The sequence below is a fragment of the Triticum urartu genome, chromosome 2 (assembly GCF_003073215.2).
Source record: "Triticum urartu cultivar G1812 chromosome 2, Tu2.1, whole genome shotgun sequence".
NCBI lineage: Eukaryota > Viridiplantae > Streptophyta > Magnoliopsida > Poales > Poaceae > Triticum > Triticum urartu.
The window spans coordinates 509372568-509390980 of record NC_053023.1 but is presented as its reverse complement, the minus strand read 5'-3'; positions in this window follow the sequence as shown (position 1 = coordinate 509390980).

Sequence of the window (18413 nt, the reverse complement as noted above, 5' to 3'; positions counted from 1 at the left end):
TGTGGAGTGCGAAGACATAGTTGTTTCATAGTTTCCTTTCTTCTTTATTGAGTCATAGGAACCACCGTATTGTTAAGTGGGGTCCAAGTGAATAAAGTCAGAGTGACTGATGTGATGCTCAACCAAAATCCTATGTCTTCGAGCGAAGACAATGAGAGCAAATCTTACCCAGAGTTGGATGAGTCAGCTTTGCTTGTAGCCCAAGTCAAGCTGCAGCGTGTGTTTGAAATCCGATCGTTGGACACGTGTCGGTTCCTTAGCGACCCAGGGTCATTTCGGACATATCAGGTCGGGTTGCCTCCTGGCTATAAATAGCACACCCCCTACACCATAAATTGGTGGCTGCTCAGAGTTAGTGCACGACTTTTGTCGTTTGAGAGCAACCCACCTTCAAAGCCTTTGAGAGAGAGATCCTTGCGAGGACAAGGCCCAAAACACACAGAGCTAGAGAGTGTTAGGCATCACTGAAGTCTTTCTGTCCGCGTGACCTGAAGACTTGTTACACTTGAGGACTGTGAATCCTCCAACCGGTTAGGCGTCGCGTTCTGAGCATCCAAGAGCCATTGTGGATCGTCGGTGAACGAAGTCTGTGAAGGTTCAGAAGTCTACCTTGAAGACTTACCAGAGTGATTGGGGGAGGACCGGGTGTCCTTAGCTCAAGGGGAATAAGGTGAAGACGTGGTCTTCTGAATTCAATCCTAGCCTCCCTAACCAGACGTACAGTTGTCATAACAACTAGAACTGGTCTACCGAATCCTTGTCTTCACCAAGCAACTAGTTCTATGTCCCTCTTCCCTTTAATTTATTGTTTGTCTTCGTGAAGTCATTGCTTGCTTGTTTGATCTGTCTGACTTCACTGAGTGAAGACTATTTCCTGTTTGGCTTCATACTGTCTTCCATCCTGATCCATACTACCTAGCTGCTGATAGTCTTCGTGCTTTCATTACATTGCTTACTTGACTATGGCTTGTCTAGTGTAGTCTATCTTCCGCTGCATATCAATAGGTTCATTTCTACTGTTTGTCTTCAAAGACCTCGTGTTTTGAAGACTTTCATAAAAATCGCCTATTCACCCCCCTCTAGTCGATAACTAGCACTTTTAATTGGTATCAGAGCAAGGTGCTCCCTTGTTCTGTGTGATTCGGTTTAACCACCCGGAGGGGAGAGTGTGTCCACGTACCCTCGTAGACCGAAAGCGGAAGCATTGGGTTAACGCGGTTGATGTAGTCGAACGTCTTCGCGATCCAACCAATCAAGTACCGAACGTACGGCACCTCCGAGTTCTGCACACGTTCAGCTATCAATCCCTCGAACTCTTGATCCAGCAGAGGGTCGAGGGAGATTTTCGTCAGCACGACGGCATGGTGACGGTGATGGTGATGTGATCCGCATAGGGCTTCGCCTAAGCACTACGACGCATGACCGAAGGAGTAAATTATGGAGGGGGGGCACCACACACGGCTAAGAGAACAAATGTTGTGTCTTGGGGTGCCCCCTGCCCTCGTATATAAAGGAGGAGGGGAGGAGGCAGCCGGCCCTAGGGGGCGTGCCATGGGGGGAAACCGAATAGGACTCCAAGTCCTATTCGAACCCCTTCCTTTCTTACGGAGGGGGAAAGGGGAAGGGAGAGGGAAGAGGAGAAGGAAAGGGGGGAGCGCCCCCTCCCCTAGTCCAATCCGGACTCCCCATGGGAGGGGGCGCCGCCACCCCTCTCTCCCGTGGCCCATGTAGGCCCATAACTTTCCCCGGGGGGGGGGGGGTCCCGGTAACCCCTCAGTACTCCAAAAAATACCCGAACCATTTCGAAACCATTCCGGTGTCCGAATACCATCGTCCAATATATCAATCTTTACCTCTCGACCATTTCGAGACTCCTCATCATGTCCGTGATCTCATCCGGGACTCCGAACAATCTTTGGTCACCAAAACACATAACTCATAATACAATTCGTCATGGAACGTTAAGCGTGCGGACCCTACGGATTCGAGAACTATGTAGACATGACCGAGACACATCTCCGGTCAATAACCAATAGTGGAACCTAGATGCTCATATTGGTTCCTACATATTCTACAAAGATCTTTATCGGTCAAACCGTAATGAGAACATACGTAATTCCCTTTGTCATCGGTATGTTACTTGCCCGAGATTTGACCGTCAGTATCCTTATACCTAGTTCAATCTCATTACCGGCAAATCTCTTTACTCGTTCCGTAATGCATCATCCCGCAACTAACTCATTAGTTACATTTCTTGCAAGGCTTATCGTGATGTGCATTACCGAGAGGGCCCAGAGATACGTCTCTGATACTCGGAGTGACAAATCCTAATCTCGATCTATGCCAACCCAACAAACACCTTCGGAGACACCTGTAGACCATCTTTATAATCACCCAGTTACGTTGTGACGTTTGATAGCACACAAGGTGTTCCTCCGGTATTCGGGAGTTGCATAATCTCATAGTCAAAGGAATATGTATAAGTCATGAAGAAAGCAATAGCAATAAAACTTAACGATCATTATGCTAAGCTAACGGATGGGTCTTGTCCATCACATCATTCTCCTAATGATGTGATCCCATTCATCAAATGACAACACATGTCTATGGTCAGGAAACTTAACCATCTTTGATTAACGAGCTAGTCAAGTAGAGGCATACTAGGGACACTTTGTTTTGTCTATGTATTCACACATGTACTAAGTTTTCGGTTAATACAATTCTAGCATGAATAATAAACATTTATCACGATATAAGGAAATATAAATAACAACTTTATTATTGCCTCTAAGGCATATTTCCTTCAAACCTAGCTACAAGACACTTGCTAAAATTGCAACTAAACAACAAACTACTATGGAACATATTCAAAAGTTGCTAGACAAAAGCGATGACCTGTTGGACACGGAAATGAATCGAACTCAGTCCTTAATTGAAGACATAGAAAATCTTCACGTTAAGTACGAAGAACTTGAAAGTCGTCATGAAACTCTCTCAGCTACTCATGAAAAACTTTCCTATGATTATCTTCAAAGGAAGCAATAACTTGAGAATTTGAGAGCATCTCATGAAGATCTTCAAAAAGAGAATGATTCACTTCGTGCTCAATAGATTAGTTCTGCTTAGGGAGACTTTGAGCCACCATGTTTAAAATGTCTTGAGCGTGATGATGTTGTCTCTGCTGCTGAATGTTCTACTGCTGCTACTATTGCAATATCATCAACTGCTGATGTGGTTTCAAACCCCTCTTCTGAGGATACCACTACTGTCAGGGGGGGGGGGGTGAACCCCGGGCAGGCAATGGAACCTGGATACTTTTCAAAAACATCGGGGCCAGCAACGCCCCTCAATCTGGCTCGCGCTTGGCCGGGTTGCTCAACCCGGCCAAGCCCCTCGACCCGGTCGAACTCCTCAACCCGGCCCCTGCGACCGGCATGAGACGGCCGAGCCCGGCATTTCAAGACTTCTCCAACAAGCCAGCTCCCCCTTTGGCGTGTTCCTCAACCCGGCCACGGGTCCGCTCCCGTCCCATCCCAGCCGTACAATGGGACGAGTCTCCATTCAAGGATGAACAAGACAACAGTGCCCCGCCCACGCCTCTGGTCAGCCGAGGCATGGCAACAATGCCCCACCTACCTGCTGACCAGGGCTAGCGTGGCTACAGTGCACCCGTCGTCACTGGTGATGCCAGCAAGCGGCGACCTGACGGTGCGTCACTGTAGCAGACTCAACCCGGCCACTCCGTGACGATCGACAAGATAGCAAACAGTGCCCCTAGGCCCGCGGGGCCCGTGCCCAGAGAACCCGGTGAACCCTGACACCCGGTGGGTCCCAGCGCCGACTTCCCGGACAATGACAACCCGGCCCCACGACCTTGTAACATTACCATTGTACCCCTGGAGGGTTGACCTATAACCCCCCCCAGGAGCCCTCATGCATACGGGCGATCACATAACGAGACATAGGATCAGACTAGCCACACACTAGGAGAGGGGGCAGCCTAAGCCTTGGCCTGCCATCCTTCTTCCTCCATACAGCTCTAGGAGCAACTCTGTACTGTTACAAACCAACTACACTCGGCAGGACTAGGGGTGTTGTCTCTCCGGAGAGCCCCGAACCTGGGTATGTCTTGCGTCCCACGCTCGCTCATGCCGACCTCGTCTCCGGAGCCCACCGGTGCCCTCGAGCCTCCTCCTCCTCTCTTTAGCCATCCCTTGGCATCTGTCGTGCGCCCACCACGACAGTTGGTGCCCACCGTGGGGCAGCTCGATGTCCCGGCCGGAGACATGTTCCGGATGGGGCTCCTCTCTGACTCCGACGAGCCCATCATGCTAGCGGACGACGTCACCGATGCGCTCGCCGCCTCCTTCGCCGCGCTGCGCATCTCCTATGCGCTCGCGGCCGACGAGTACCCCAGTGAGGTACTGGACATCTCTGGCTCCCCCGTATCCCTCGGCGACGGCGCTCCTGCCGGTGCAATGGACCTTTGCGTAGAGGTATTCGTCACCGACACCGACACGTCTTCATCCAGCGTGACAAGGAAGGCTGCCGAAGCTAAGGCCGCAGTGGAATGCGCCAACCTACCGAACCCGCTGCGTGCCACGATGCAGAGCCTTCACGTCCCCATCACCACTGACGTCGACGCCTCCAACATCGCCGGGGCCCGGACTCGGCTTGAGGAAGACCGCCAGCGCCTGCTGGACCTGACCGAGACGCTCGCTGCCACGCAGCTTCGCCTCGACTCTGCTCAGCTAGAGTGCAATGCCGCCTACGGCTTCACGCCTGCCGTGGTCGACCCAAGCCGGGTTGTCGACATGCGAGCCCGGGGCGGCGCAATCGGCCGCGCCTTCGGTGGGATCCCTCCCGTCTATGAGACTCCCGTGAAGAACATGCGCGCCGCTCCGGCGGCCGCAGTCGGCCTAGATCAGCTCGCCGGCGAGGAGCTGCAGGACCACCTGGAGTGGGTGAACGACCTCCTCGACGCGGCCAACGTGCATCAGGACCGCCTCAACCAACTCGCCAAGCCGACGGGATCCGGATCCATCCACACCAATGGTCCCGAGGACCAAAAGAACACGGCGTCTTCGCCACCCGGCGAAGCGCACTCCGGCCGCACCCGGACCCGGCGTAACCCTGCCCCGATGACTGTCGGCGGCTTGGGCGGCGAGTCGGCCCCGGAAGACCGGCGCCAGCGTGATCCTCCCCTGCAACCTGGCCGACGTCTGGCTTCGGTCAACCCGCCCCCCGTGGCACGGTCGCCAGCCGACTGGGCCCGCGCGCCATTGAGGACACCGATGCTCGCCACTGCCTCGACCAACTCGCCCTCTTCCTGGAGCTGGAAGAAAACAACGCCGTCAGGCTGGCGTGCTTCAGCCCGCGCATCCAGGATGAGCCCTTCCATAAAGGGTTCACGCTCCCCCGCGACACCCCAAGTACAATGGCACCGTCAAGCCAGAGGACTGGCTCATCGACTACACCACCGCCATCGGCATCGCAAGCCTGCCAGCGGGCAGCATCAACGCGTGGGACCTACAAGCGACCCGGCCTCCCTAGCCAGCTCGCCATGTGCGTTCAGGGTCCGACGGAGACCGGCCGCGAGTACCTCACACGCTGGACCGAGCTCCGGAATAGCTGCGAGGGCGTCCACGAAGTCCAGGCCATCCAGTACTTCGTCAATGGGTGCCGGGATGACACCCGCCTCAAGCATAAGCTCTTGCACTCCGAGCCGGCCACCATGGCCATGCTCATGGTGACGGCAGATAAATACGCCAACGCCGACTCCGCCATGAAGATCCAGGTGGCGCTGGACGAAGTCGGCAAGGCAAAGCCGGTTCCCCCTCCCAAGCCGGCCGACGAAAGCAGCCGGCAGCATCACAACCAGCAGAACAACAAGTGCAAGGCCGACCAGCGGGCTCAGCGCTACGACAACCGACTCGTCGCGGCCGCCGAACAGGCACCCGTGGCCGAGCCGGCTGCCAAACGCCGGCAAATCGGCAAGACGGCGTGGCAACCCGCCATGAGTTTTGTGGAGATGCTCGACGCTCCCTACAAGCATCATAGCGGTGCAAGGCCGTCCACACACATGCTTCGGCAGTGCGCCATCACCAAGCGCATCATGCGGGGTGACATCGCGCCTCCTCCGGCCTCGACTCCAGGAGCGGGGCAGCCTCCTCCACCTCCTTCCCTGCCTCCGGCTGGTGGCGCGATGCGCGACGGCGTCTACCCCGACCAGAACATGATCTACATAGTCTTCACCATTGGTGACGACAAGCATAGCGAACGCCTGCTTCGGCAGGAGGTGAACACCGTCATCTCGGCCAAGCCGGAATACATGCATTGGTCGGAGCGCCCGGTCACCTAGACCTGGGAAGACCACTCGGCCGTCATGCCGAACCAGGGTGGCTACGCCCTCGTCCTCAACCCCACCATCGTCGCGCCCCGGCGCATGTGCAAGTTCTCCCGGGTCCTCATCGATGGCGGCAGCAGCATCAACATCCTCTACTGCGACACCATGACCAAGTTCGGTCTCGAAGCCAAAGACCTGGAGCCGACCCGGATGATCTTCCACGGCATCGTTCCCGGCCTCTCTCGGTCCCCTATTGGCCGGATCCGGCTCGACGTCCTCTTCGGCACCAGTGACCACTTCCGACGCTAGTTGCTCTAGTTCGAGGTGGTGGATCTGCCCAGCGCGTACCATGCGCTGCTGGGCCAGCCCGCACTCGCCATGTTCATGGCGGTCCCCCACTACACTTATCTGAAGATGAAGCCGTCGGGTCCGAAAGGCCTCATCACCATCACCGGCGATCACCGCAAATCCCTCGAGTGTGCTTGAGACAAGGCCAAACTAGCGGAGTCACTGGTCATCGCCGAGGAGCGGCGCCAGCTCGACCAGATCGTTGCTCTGGCCAGCGAGATGCCGAGTGTGCCGGTTCCGGCCAAGGAGCCGGCCGACGAGGCCTCGTTCAAGCCCTCCAAGGAGACCAAGAAAGTGAAGCTGAACCCGAAAGACCCTAACTGCAGCAAGTACGTTGTCGTGGGCACCCGCCTCGACATCAAATAGGAAGGCGAGCTCGTCGACCTCCTCCGTGAGAATCGGGATATCTTCGCATGGACCCTAAAGGACAAGCCGGGTATCCCGAGGAAGTAGGCCGAGCACAAACTCCACATCCGCAAGGACGCCAAGCCTGTCCGCCAACCCCTACAACGTTTCTCAGAGGAGAAGAGAAGAACCATTGGTGAAGAGATCGCCAAGCTTTTGGCGGACGGCTTCATCATGGAGGTGTTCCACCCCGAGTGGCTGGCCAACCTAGTCCTTGTCCTGAAGAAAAACAATACCCGGCACATGTGTATCGACTACACCAGCCTGAACAAGTCCTGCCCCAAGGATCCATTCGACCTCCTGTGGATCGATCAAGTCATCGACTCCACTGTCGGATGTGAGTGATACGTCTCTGTCGTATCTACTTTTCCAAACACTCTTGCCCTTGTTTTGGACTCTAACTTGCATGATTTTAATGGAACTAACCCGGACTGACGCTATTTTCAGCAGAATTGCCATGGTGTTATTTTTGTTCAGAAATAAAAGGTCTCAGAATGACATGAAAATCAATGGAGATTATTTTTGGAATATATAAAAAATACTGGTGAAAAGATCCACGTCCGGGGGCCCACACCCTGTCCACGAGGGTGGGGGTGCGCCTACCCCCTGGGTGCGCCCCCTACCTCGTGGGCCCCCTGACGCTCCACCGACCTCAACTCCAACTCCATATATTCACTTTTGGGGAGAAAAAAAATCAGAGAGAAGGATTCATCGCATTTTACGATACGGAGCCGCCGCCAAGCCCTAACTCTCTCGGGAGGGCTGATCTGGAGTCCGTTTGGGGCTCCGAAGAGGGGAATCCGTCGCCATCATCATCATCAACCTTCCTCCATCACCAATTTCATGATGTTCACCGCCGTGCGTGAGTAATTCCATCGTAGGCTTGCTGGACGGTGATGGGTTGGATGAGATTTATGATGTAATCGAGTTAGTTTTGTTAGGGTTTGATCCCTAGTATCCACTATGTTCTGAGATTGATGTTGCTATGACTTTTCTATGCTTAATGCTTGTCACTAGGGCCCGAGTGCCATGATTTCAGATCTGAACCTATTATGTTTTCATGAATATATGTGAGTTCGTGATCCTATCTTGCAAGTCTATAGTCACCTATTATGTGTTATGATCCGTTAACCCCGAAGTGACAATAATCGGGATACTTACCGGTGATGACCGTAGTTTGAGGAGTTCATGTATTCACTATGTGTTAATGCTTTGGTCCGGTACTCTATTAAAAGGAGGCCTTAATATCCCTTAGTTTCCAATAGGACTCTGCTGCCACGGGAGGGTAGGACAAAAGATGTCATGCAAGTTTTTTCCATAAGCACGTATGAATATATTCGGAATACATGCCTACATTACATTGATGAACTAGAGCTAGTTCTGTGTCACCCTAGGTTATAACTGTTGCATGATTGATCGCATCCGACATAATTCTCCATCACTGATCCAATGCCTACGAGCTTTTCATATATTGTTCTTTGCTTATTTACTTTTTCGTTGCTACTGTTACAATCACTATAAAACCAAAAATATTACTTTTTCTACCGTTACCACTACTATCATATTACTTTTCTACTAAACACTTTGTTGCAGATATTAAGTTTACAGGTGTGGTTGAATTGACAACTCAGCTGCTAATACTTGAGAATATTCTTTGGCTCCCCTTGTGTCGAATCAATAAATTTGGGTTGAATACTCTACCCTCGAAAACTGTTGCGATCCCCTATACTTGTGGGTTATCAAGACTATTTTCTGGCGCCGTTGCCGGGGAGCATATCTCTATTCTTTGAGTCAGTTGGGATTTATATCTGCTTATCACTATGAAGAACTTGAAAGATCAAAGAACCAAGATTTTTCCCTCAACTACGAGGGGAGGTAAGGAACTGCCATCTAGCTCTGCACTTGATTTACCTTCTATTTTGAGTAAACTTGCGACACCTACACCTGCTATTCATTTTGATATGTTGCATGTTATTGATGATGCAACTTCTGCTTTGCATGATACTTATGACGAAACTACTTCTATGCTTGATAATACTGTGCCACTAGGTGAATTTCTTGATGAGCAACTTGCTAGGGCTAGAGAGAATGAAATTATTGAAACTGATAATATTTATGAAAGTGATGACGAAGATTCTCCCCTAGAAATGAATTGCCTGTTGTGCCTGAGGGTTATGTTATGGATGAAGAAACTGCTAGAGAATTCTTAGCTTGCAATGATAGATCTGATCTTAAGAAATTATTAGCTAAGCTTAAAGAAAAGTCTTTGAATGCTAGAATGAAATATGACCCTGCTTTTGCTACTTCACCTATCTTTATTTCTGATAAGGATTTTGATTTATCTGTCGATCCTAAGTTAATTACTTTGGTTGAATCTGATCCTTTCTATGGCTATGAATCTGAAACTGTTGTGGCACATCTTACTAAATTAAATGATATAGCCACCTTGTTTACTAATGATGAGAAAACTCGCTATTACTTTATCCTTAAGTTGTTTCCATTCTCATTAAAGGGTGATGCTAAAACATGGTTTAATTCTCTTGATCCTGGTTGTGTGCGTAGCCCCGAGGATATGATTTATTACTCTCTGCTAAATATTCCCCCGCTCATAAGAAACAAGCTGCCTTAAGGGAAATATATAATTTTGTGCAAATTGAAGAAGAGAGTCTCCCACAAGCTTGGGGAGGCTTCTCCGATTACTTAATGTTTTGCCTGATCATCCTCTCAAGGAAAATGAAATACTTGATATCTTTTATAATGGACTAACCGATGCTTCCAGAGACTACCTGGATAGTTGTGCTGGTTGTGTTTTCAGGGAAAGAACTGTTGATCAAGCTGAATTGCTATTAATAATATGTTTACTAATGAAAATAATTGGACACTTCCTGAACCAACTCCTAAGCCAACTCCGAAGAAAAGGGGTATTCTATTTCTCAGTCCTGAAGATATGCAAGAGGCAAAGAAATCTATGAAAGAAAAAGGTATTAAAGGTGAAGATGTTAAGAATTTACCACCTATTGAAGAATTACATGGTCTTGATAACCCGACACAGGTAGTAAAGGTAAATTCTCTCTATAGATTCGATAAATGCGAAATCCCATTTACTAAGTTTGCTAGCCAATGCTTGGATGAGTTTGATGACTTTATGGTTAAGCAAGAAAACTTCAATGCTTATGTTGGTAGACAATTGAAACACAATGCTGATAGGCTTGAACACTTGAGTGATTATATGTGTAGAGTTAAAGGTGAACTTAAACTTATTAGTAAACATGCTTCTATGGTTACCACTCAAGTAGAACAAGTACTTAAAGCTCAGAATGATTTGCTCAATGAATTAAATAATAAGAAAAATGATAATGCTGTTAGAGTTATGACTAGAGGGGGTAAAATAACTCAGGAACCTTTGTATCCTGAGGGCCACCCTAAGAGAATTGAGCAAGATTCTCAAAGAACTAATGTAGATGCACCCAATCCTTCTAAAAGGAAGAAAAAGAAAAATGATAGGATGTTGCACACTTCTAGTGAACCTGTTGTTGACACACCTGAGAATCCCAATGATATTTCTATTTCTGATGCTGAAACACAATCTAGTAATGAACATGAACCTACTGATAATGTTAATGATGATGCTCATGTTGATGCTCAACCTAGCAACGACAATGCTGTAGAGATTGAACCTGCTGTTGATCTTGATAACCCACAATCATAGAATCAACGTTATGATAAGAGAGACTTTGTTTCTAGGAAACACGGTAAAGAAAAAGAACCATGGGTTCAGAAACCCATGCCTTTTCCTCCTAAACCATCCAAGAAAAAGGATGATGAGGATTTTGAGCGCTTTGCTGAAATGATTAGACTTATCTTTTTGCATATGCGTTTGACTGATATGCTTAAAATGAACCCTTATGCTAAATACATGAAAGATATTGTTACAAATAAAATAAATATACCGGAGGATGAAATTTCCACCATGCTTGCTAATTACACTTTTAAGGGTGGAATACCAAAGAAACTTGGAGATCCAGGGGTACCAACTATACCATGCTCCATTAAAAGAAACCATGTTAAAACTGCTTTGTGTGATCTTGGAGCTGGTGTTAGTGTTATGCCTCTCTCTTTATATCGTAGACTTGCTTTGAATAAGTTGACACCTACTAAAATATCTTTGCAAATGGCCGATAAATCAACTGCTATACATGTCGGTATTTGTGAGGATGTGCCTGTTGTGGTTGCAAACATTACTATTTTAACGGACTTTGTTATTCTTGATATTCCCGAGGACGATAGTATGTCGATTATTCTTGGAAGACCCATCTTGAATGCTGCAGGGTCTGTTATTGATTGCAACAAAGGCAACGTCACTTTTCATGTTAATGGTAATGAGCATACGGTACACTTTCCGAGAAAACAACCTCAAGTCCATAGTATCATTTCCATTGGAAAAATTTAAACAATCACTATTGGAGGTTTTGAATTTCCTCTTCCTACTGTCAAGAAGAAATATGATATTCTTATTGTTGGGGACATGCATATCCCCGTTGAGGTAACCTAGTGTTATTCTAAAATTCTCCGGTTTCATGTTATTCGAAATGAGTTCTGTTAACAAGACCTGATCAACCTTGTTAGTGGATTCCTTTTGATGAGCATGAGATGGATGAATTTAGAAAACACAACTCTCTGTACCCTCTTTTTACTTTCTATTATTTATATTAAATAAAGCAAAAAATAGTATTTTCTCTCTGTTTTCTGAATTATCCATGCAATAAAAATACCCCAAAAATAAAAGTTCTCCAAATGCCTAAAAATGAAATATGGTTTTTTCTAAAATATTTAAGGATTTTAGGCACTGAGAACACAGCAGGGGGAGTAGCCATGTGCCCACGAGGGTGGAGGGCGCGCCCACCCCCTGGGCGGGCCCCCTGCCTCGTGGACCCCATGTGGGTCTCCTCCACTTATCCTTGCACTCACACACTTCGTCTTGCTCCAAAAAATTCATCCACCAGCTCAAACCCGAGTTCTAGCTCATCTTGCTGCCATTTTCGATCTCCTTGCTCAAAGCTCCAATCACAAAACTGCTTTGGGGGATTGTTCTTTCGTATGTGACCCCAATGGTCCAATTAGTTTTTGTTCTAGTGCTTTTTATTTATTGCAAATTTTTGCTGCTTAGGTGTAACACCCCGGATATGATTTTCCCAATATGTAATCCAACTCTTGCCGTTTCTGGCGTTAAGTTATTTTATTTTCTCGGGTTCGGGTTTTTGTCTCCGTGTGTTGTTGTCGTTGTCATGCATCTCATATCATGTCATCATGTGCATTGCATTTGCATATGTGTTCATCTCATGCATTCGAGCATTTTCCCCATTGCCCGTTTTGCATTCCGGCGCTCTGTTCTCCTCCGGTGGTCATTTCTACCTTTCTTTCGTGTGTGGGGATTAAACATTTCCCGATTGGACCGAGACTTGCCAAGCGGCCTTGGTTTACTACCGGTAGACCGCCTGTCAAGTTTCGTACCATTTGGACTTCGTTTGATGCTCCAACGGTTAACCGAGGGACCGAGAAGGCCTCGTGTGTGTTGCAGCCCAACACCCCTCCATTTTGGTCCAAAACCCACCAAAACCTTCTCCATCATCTAGAGCGTTTGATCATGATCGCGTGGCCGAAAACCGCACCTCATTTGGACTCTCCTAGCTCCCTCTATGCCTATATAAAGACCCCCCGAAATTTCTCCTTCCCCTTCCTCCCGAAACCCTAGATCCACTTCGTCTGCCGCCGCCGGACATCTTCGCCACCGACAGACACGTCCGGATCTGCCGGCCCGCGCCACTCCGCGCGCGCCACATGGCCATCGCCGCCTCCCTCCGCCGCCGGCCCAGGGAGCCCAGATCGGGCCCCCGCGAGCCCGAAGCCGCCGCCGCCTAGCTCCTCGCCCGCGCCGCCCTTCGTCCGCCGCGCCGGCCAGCGCCGCCCGCACCTCCCGACCTTCCTCACCGGACGCCGCGCTACCCCGCCGCTGCAGCGAGCTCGCCGACAATCTCGCCGCGCTGCCCGCGCCGGCGACCTTCCTATCCGCCGCCCGACGACCGCCGGCGTCGCCTCCGTTCATCTCCGGCAAGTCCCTCTCCGGCGCAGAACCCACCTCACTCCGGCCGCCCCGACAACTCTGGCGCTGATTCCGGTGATCCTCGGGAACCGTGCTGCTACAGTACCCTCAGATCCAGATCTGGATCTCGGGTTGACTTTTATCCCTAACCCTAATTATTTTGCTATGTTCATCATGTTGTAACTCCGCATCCGTAGCTCCATTTCGGGCATATAGCATATCAAAATGTTCGTCTCAGAGAGCACATCATTCCATCTCATTGCATCATTTTCATTTGAGTTCATCTTGATGCCCGAAATGCTATTGGAAGAATGCTATTTGAGATAATTGTCAGATCTGCTGCTCCAATTAGCTATTTGTCATTTTTGCCATGATTAATGTGTGCATGATATGCCCCTGAGCTCTACATGAGTTTTGTTATATGTTTTGCCATCTATCCAGAGGTGCAACCCATGTATTTTTGTGATGTGTGTGGTGACTAGCACAAGCTTGCAAAGTGGTGCATTCGTTAATGCTGATTTCAGGGACTTAGCATTTCCACTAAGTTCTTGATCTGTTTATCTCAATATGCCATATGTCCATGTTGTTTACTAGTGATCCGTGCCTCTTTTGAGGATTATCAGTAAGGATGTTTTTTTAATCTTGTAGTGCTCTTTCCATCCATGTCTTTGTTTGCAATTATGGAGCACCCTAGCTTGAGTCAATCGAGCTCTACTTTTGTCATTTCGTGAATCTGGGCAGATTGTCTACTTGTTAGCGATTTTGCCGAGCATGTTGTAGTTGATCCGTGCATGCTATGCTATTGTTCTTGCCATGTCTAGATCGTATTTTGCATATTCTTGATGGGTGTATGCTTAGATTGTCATGACTTGCTCCGTAGTGAGTGCATCGAGCTCGTAAACATGCCTACTTGATATCTGTTTCAGCATGCTCCAGTTTTCACTAAGTCTATGATCTGATTATGTTTTTGCCATGTTCACATGCTTGCAAATTTATTTTCTGATCCCTTTTGGCTCAAGGTCACTAAGGGACTTTTGTTAAGCTCCTTGAGTAGCTCCATGCCATGCTTTACTTTGCCATGTTCAGGTCCTGTAGCATATAGTTTTCATGCTCCAAAGTGTGCTACCTGATCTGAGATTTCAGACAAGTGTTAATTTCACTAAGTCTGAAATCTGTTTACCAAATGCATTTTTGCCATGCTTGTTTGAACCTGTTAATGGATGAATTGGCCGTAGCTCAGTGTTCCTCTTTTGTTAAGCATCATGAATGGATCCCTGCCATGTATTTTGATGCCAAGGTTGGGTGCTGTAGCATGTTCATCTTGTTGCATTTAGATGGCTACTTGCTGTAAATCGCAGAACGTGGTCATATTTGAATTGCTTGCCATTTCCAAACCGTAACTCCGATTCCGGCGTTCTTTATATCGTTTTCAAGTGATTTCATCTCACCTTTCCAGTGGCACACTTGGATTTCCAAGTTGAGGCCAGGTTCATTCATTCCTTGTCAAATCTTGCATATGCATCACATATTGCATCCCGCATAGCATACCATCTTTGCATCATGTTGTTTGAGTTTGCACGTGGTTGATTGTGTCCTTGTTGCTTGTTTGTCTTGTTTGGGTAGAGCCGGGAGACGAGTTCGCTAACAAGGAGCCCGTTGAGTTTTCTTTCGAGGATCCAATCAACTCTGACAACTTTGCAGGCAAGATGATCATACCCTCGAAATCACTACTATCTTTGCTTTGCTAGATGCTCGCTCTTTTGCTATGCCTATGCTGCGATGCCTACAGCTTGCTTATCATGCCTCCCAAATTACCATGTCAAACCTCTAACCCACCATGTCCTAGCAAACCGTTGATTGGCTATGTTACCGCTTTGCTCAGCCCCTCTTATAGCGTTGCTAGTTGCAGGTGAAGATTGGAACCCGTTCCTTGTTGGAACATTATTTACTTGTTGGGATATCATTATATTATCTGTTATCTTAATGCATCTATATACTTGGTAAAGGGTGGAAGGCTCGGCCTCTCGCCTAGTGTTTTGTTCCACTCTTGCCGCCCTAGTTTCCGTCATATCGGTGTTATGTTCCCGGATTTTGCGTTCCTTATGCGGTTGGGTGATAATGGGAACCCCTTGATAGTTCGCCTTGATTAAAGCTTTTCCAGCAATGCCAACCTTGGTTTTACCATTTGCCACCTAGCCTTTTTCCCTTGGGTTTCGCGGACTCAAGGGTCATCTTTATTTTAAACCCCGGCCAGTGCTTCTCTAAGTGTTGGTCCAACCTAGAGCACCGTGCGGGGCCGTCCCTTGGCAACTTGGGTTACGTTGGCTTCCGTACGCTTAGCTTATCCGGTGTGCCCTGAGAACGAGATATGTGCAGCTCCTATCGGGATTTGTCGGCACAGCGGGTGGTGTTGCTGGATTTGTTTTAATTGTCGAAGTGTCTTGTAGAACCGGGATACCGAGTCTGATCGGAATGTCTCGGGAGAAGGTCTATTCCTTCGTTGACCGTGAGAGCTTGTCATGGGCTAAGTTGGGACTCCCCTGCAGGGATTTGAACTTTCGAAAGCCGTGCCGCGGTTATGGGCAGATGGGAATTTGTTAATGTCCGGTTGTAGATAACTTGAACCTTAACTTAATTAAAATGAATCAACTGTGTGAGTTACCGTGATGGTCTCTTCTCGGCGGAGTCCGGGAAGTGAACACGGTGTTGGAGTAATGCTTGCCGCAGGTTGTTCTCTAGTTACTCGTTCGCGCTTTGCCCTCTCTTCTCGCTCTCTTTTGCGAATAGGTTAGCCACCATATATGCTAGTCGCTTGCTGCAGCTCCACATATTACCTTGCCTTACCTATAAGCTTAAATAGTCTTGATCGCGAGGGTGCGAGATTGCTGAGTCCCTGTGGCTCAGATTACTTCCAAACCAGATGCAGGGCCTGACATTCCGTTCCAGATGATGACGCGCTTGAGCTCAAGTGGGAGTTCGACGAGGACTTCACGCCGTTTACTATGTGTCTTTCCCTGATGATCAGTAGTGGTGCCCAGTTGGGGTGATCGGGACCGTGTCGCATGTTGGGTTTATCTTTTATTTTGGCGCCGTAGTCGGGCCATGAGTGTTTGAATGTTGTAATGCTATTTATGTACTTTGATTGACGTGGCGAGTGTAAGCCAACTATGTATCTCCCCTTTTATTATCTATATTACATGGGATGTTGTGAAGATTGCCTAACTTGCGACATTGCTTTCAATGCGGTTATGTCTCTAAGTCGTGCCTCGACACGTGGGAGCTATAGCCGCATCGAGGGCGTTACAAGTTGGTAATCAGAGCCTTCCCCGACCTTAGGAGCCCCATTGCTTGATCGTTTTTAGCAGCGTTGTTGAGTCTAGAAAAATGTTTTGAGTCATTTAGGAATTATATATCGGAGAGTTTAGGAATTCTTTTTCCCCAGTCTCCTCATCGCTCTGGTAAGGCATCCTGACGTAGAGTTTTGACTCTTCTCTTCTCAAATTTCACTAAATTTTTTTTAGGATCACGCGGGTATCTTGGAATCGTTCCGATGGTTTTGTGACGAGAACATTGTTCTTGGTGCCTCCTGTCTTTAGGGGTTGTGGCAGTGTCCCGGGGAGTTGAGCTCCGAGGTGTTGTCGTCACAATTTTATCGTTGCAGTTCTGGAATACCTGAGTTTAGTACGCCGACATCGAAAATCTCTTTTATGCAGTTCGTTGGTGAGATAACCTCGACGCTACCCAGTACTGGGGCGGGAGTTCGGGAGTATTGCCATAACTTGTATAACGGATGCTTTCGAAGGTTGAGGTAGATGGTTTCTGAAAGCACAAGTGCTCCCTAGGTGGTTTTGATAATTGATGACAACATATCTCTTGTTGGACTAACACTTCTATCTAGCATGTTTCAGATAAGTTCAACAATGGCATGGCATGGATGTGAAAGTGGAACCCTCAAAATGCTAAGGACAAAGGATTGGCTCAAGCTCAAAAGCTCAAGACTCTTCATTTTATATTTTAGTGATCCAAGATCACATTGAGTCCATAGGAAAAGCCAATACTATCAAGGAGGGATGAGGTGTTGCTTAATGAGCCTCTTGCTTCATGTGCTTAATGATATGCTCCAAAAACCCTCAACTACTTTCCCATATCCACATATGACTAAACTCTAAGCCAAACTCGGTCCTACCGATTTTTCCTATCCGGCGCCAACCGAGTTTCAATTGTCATAGCCACTGCAAACCTAGCAATTCGGTTCTACCGATAAGGATCTCGGTCTCACCGAGATGGGATTGCAAACTCCTCTGTTACCCATTGTAATATTCTCGGTCCCACCGAGATATGCAATCGTCCCACCGAGATTGCAATGTAAACTCAGTGTTTCCCCTTTGTAACTTTTCGGTCTCACCGAGTTCCACTCGGTCTCACCGAAAGAGCAAATCGGTCCCACCGAGTTTGCCTGACCAACTCTCTGGTTAGCTAATTACCAAACTCGGTCTCACCGAGTTTGTGTAATCGGTCTCACCGAGATTACGTTATGCCCAAACCCTAACCGAATCGGTCCTACCGAGTTGCATGTTAGTCCCACCGAAATTCCTAACGGTCACTAGGTTTACATTTCGGTCCGACCGAGTTTTCTGATTCGGTCCCACCGAGATTGGTAAATTGTGTGTAACGGTTGGATTTTGTGTGGAGGCTATATATACCCCTCCACCTCCTTCTCATTCGATGAGAGAGCCATCAGAACACACACACATTCCTACTCATATGTTCTGAGAGAAAACCACCTACTCATGTGTTGAGATCCAAGACATTCCATTCCTACCATATGAATCTTAATTCTCTAGCCTTCCCAAGTTGCTTTCCACTCAAATCTTCTTTCCACCAAATCCAAATCCTATGAGAGAGAGTGAGTGTTGGGGAGACTATCATTTGAAGCACAAGAGCAAGGAGTTCATTACCTACACACCATTTGTTACTTCTTGGAGAGTGGTGTCTCCTAGATTGGCTAGGTGTCACTTGGAGCCTCCGACAAGATTGTGGAGTTGAACCAAGGAGTTTGTAAGGGCAAGGAGATCGCCTACTTCTAAGATCACCGCTAGTGAGGCACCTCGGTGGGCGATGGCCATGGAGCTGGGATAGACAAGGGTTGCTTCTTCGTGGACCCTTCGTGGGTGGAGCCCTTCGTGGACTCGCGCAACCGTTGCCCTTGGGTGG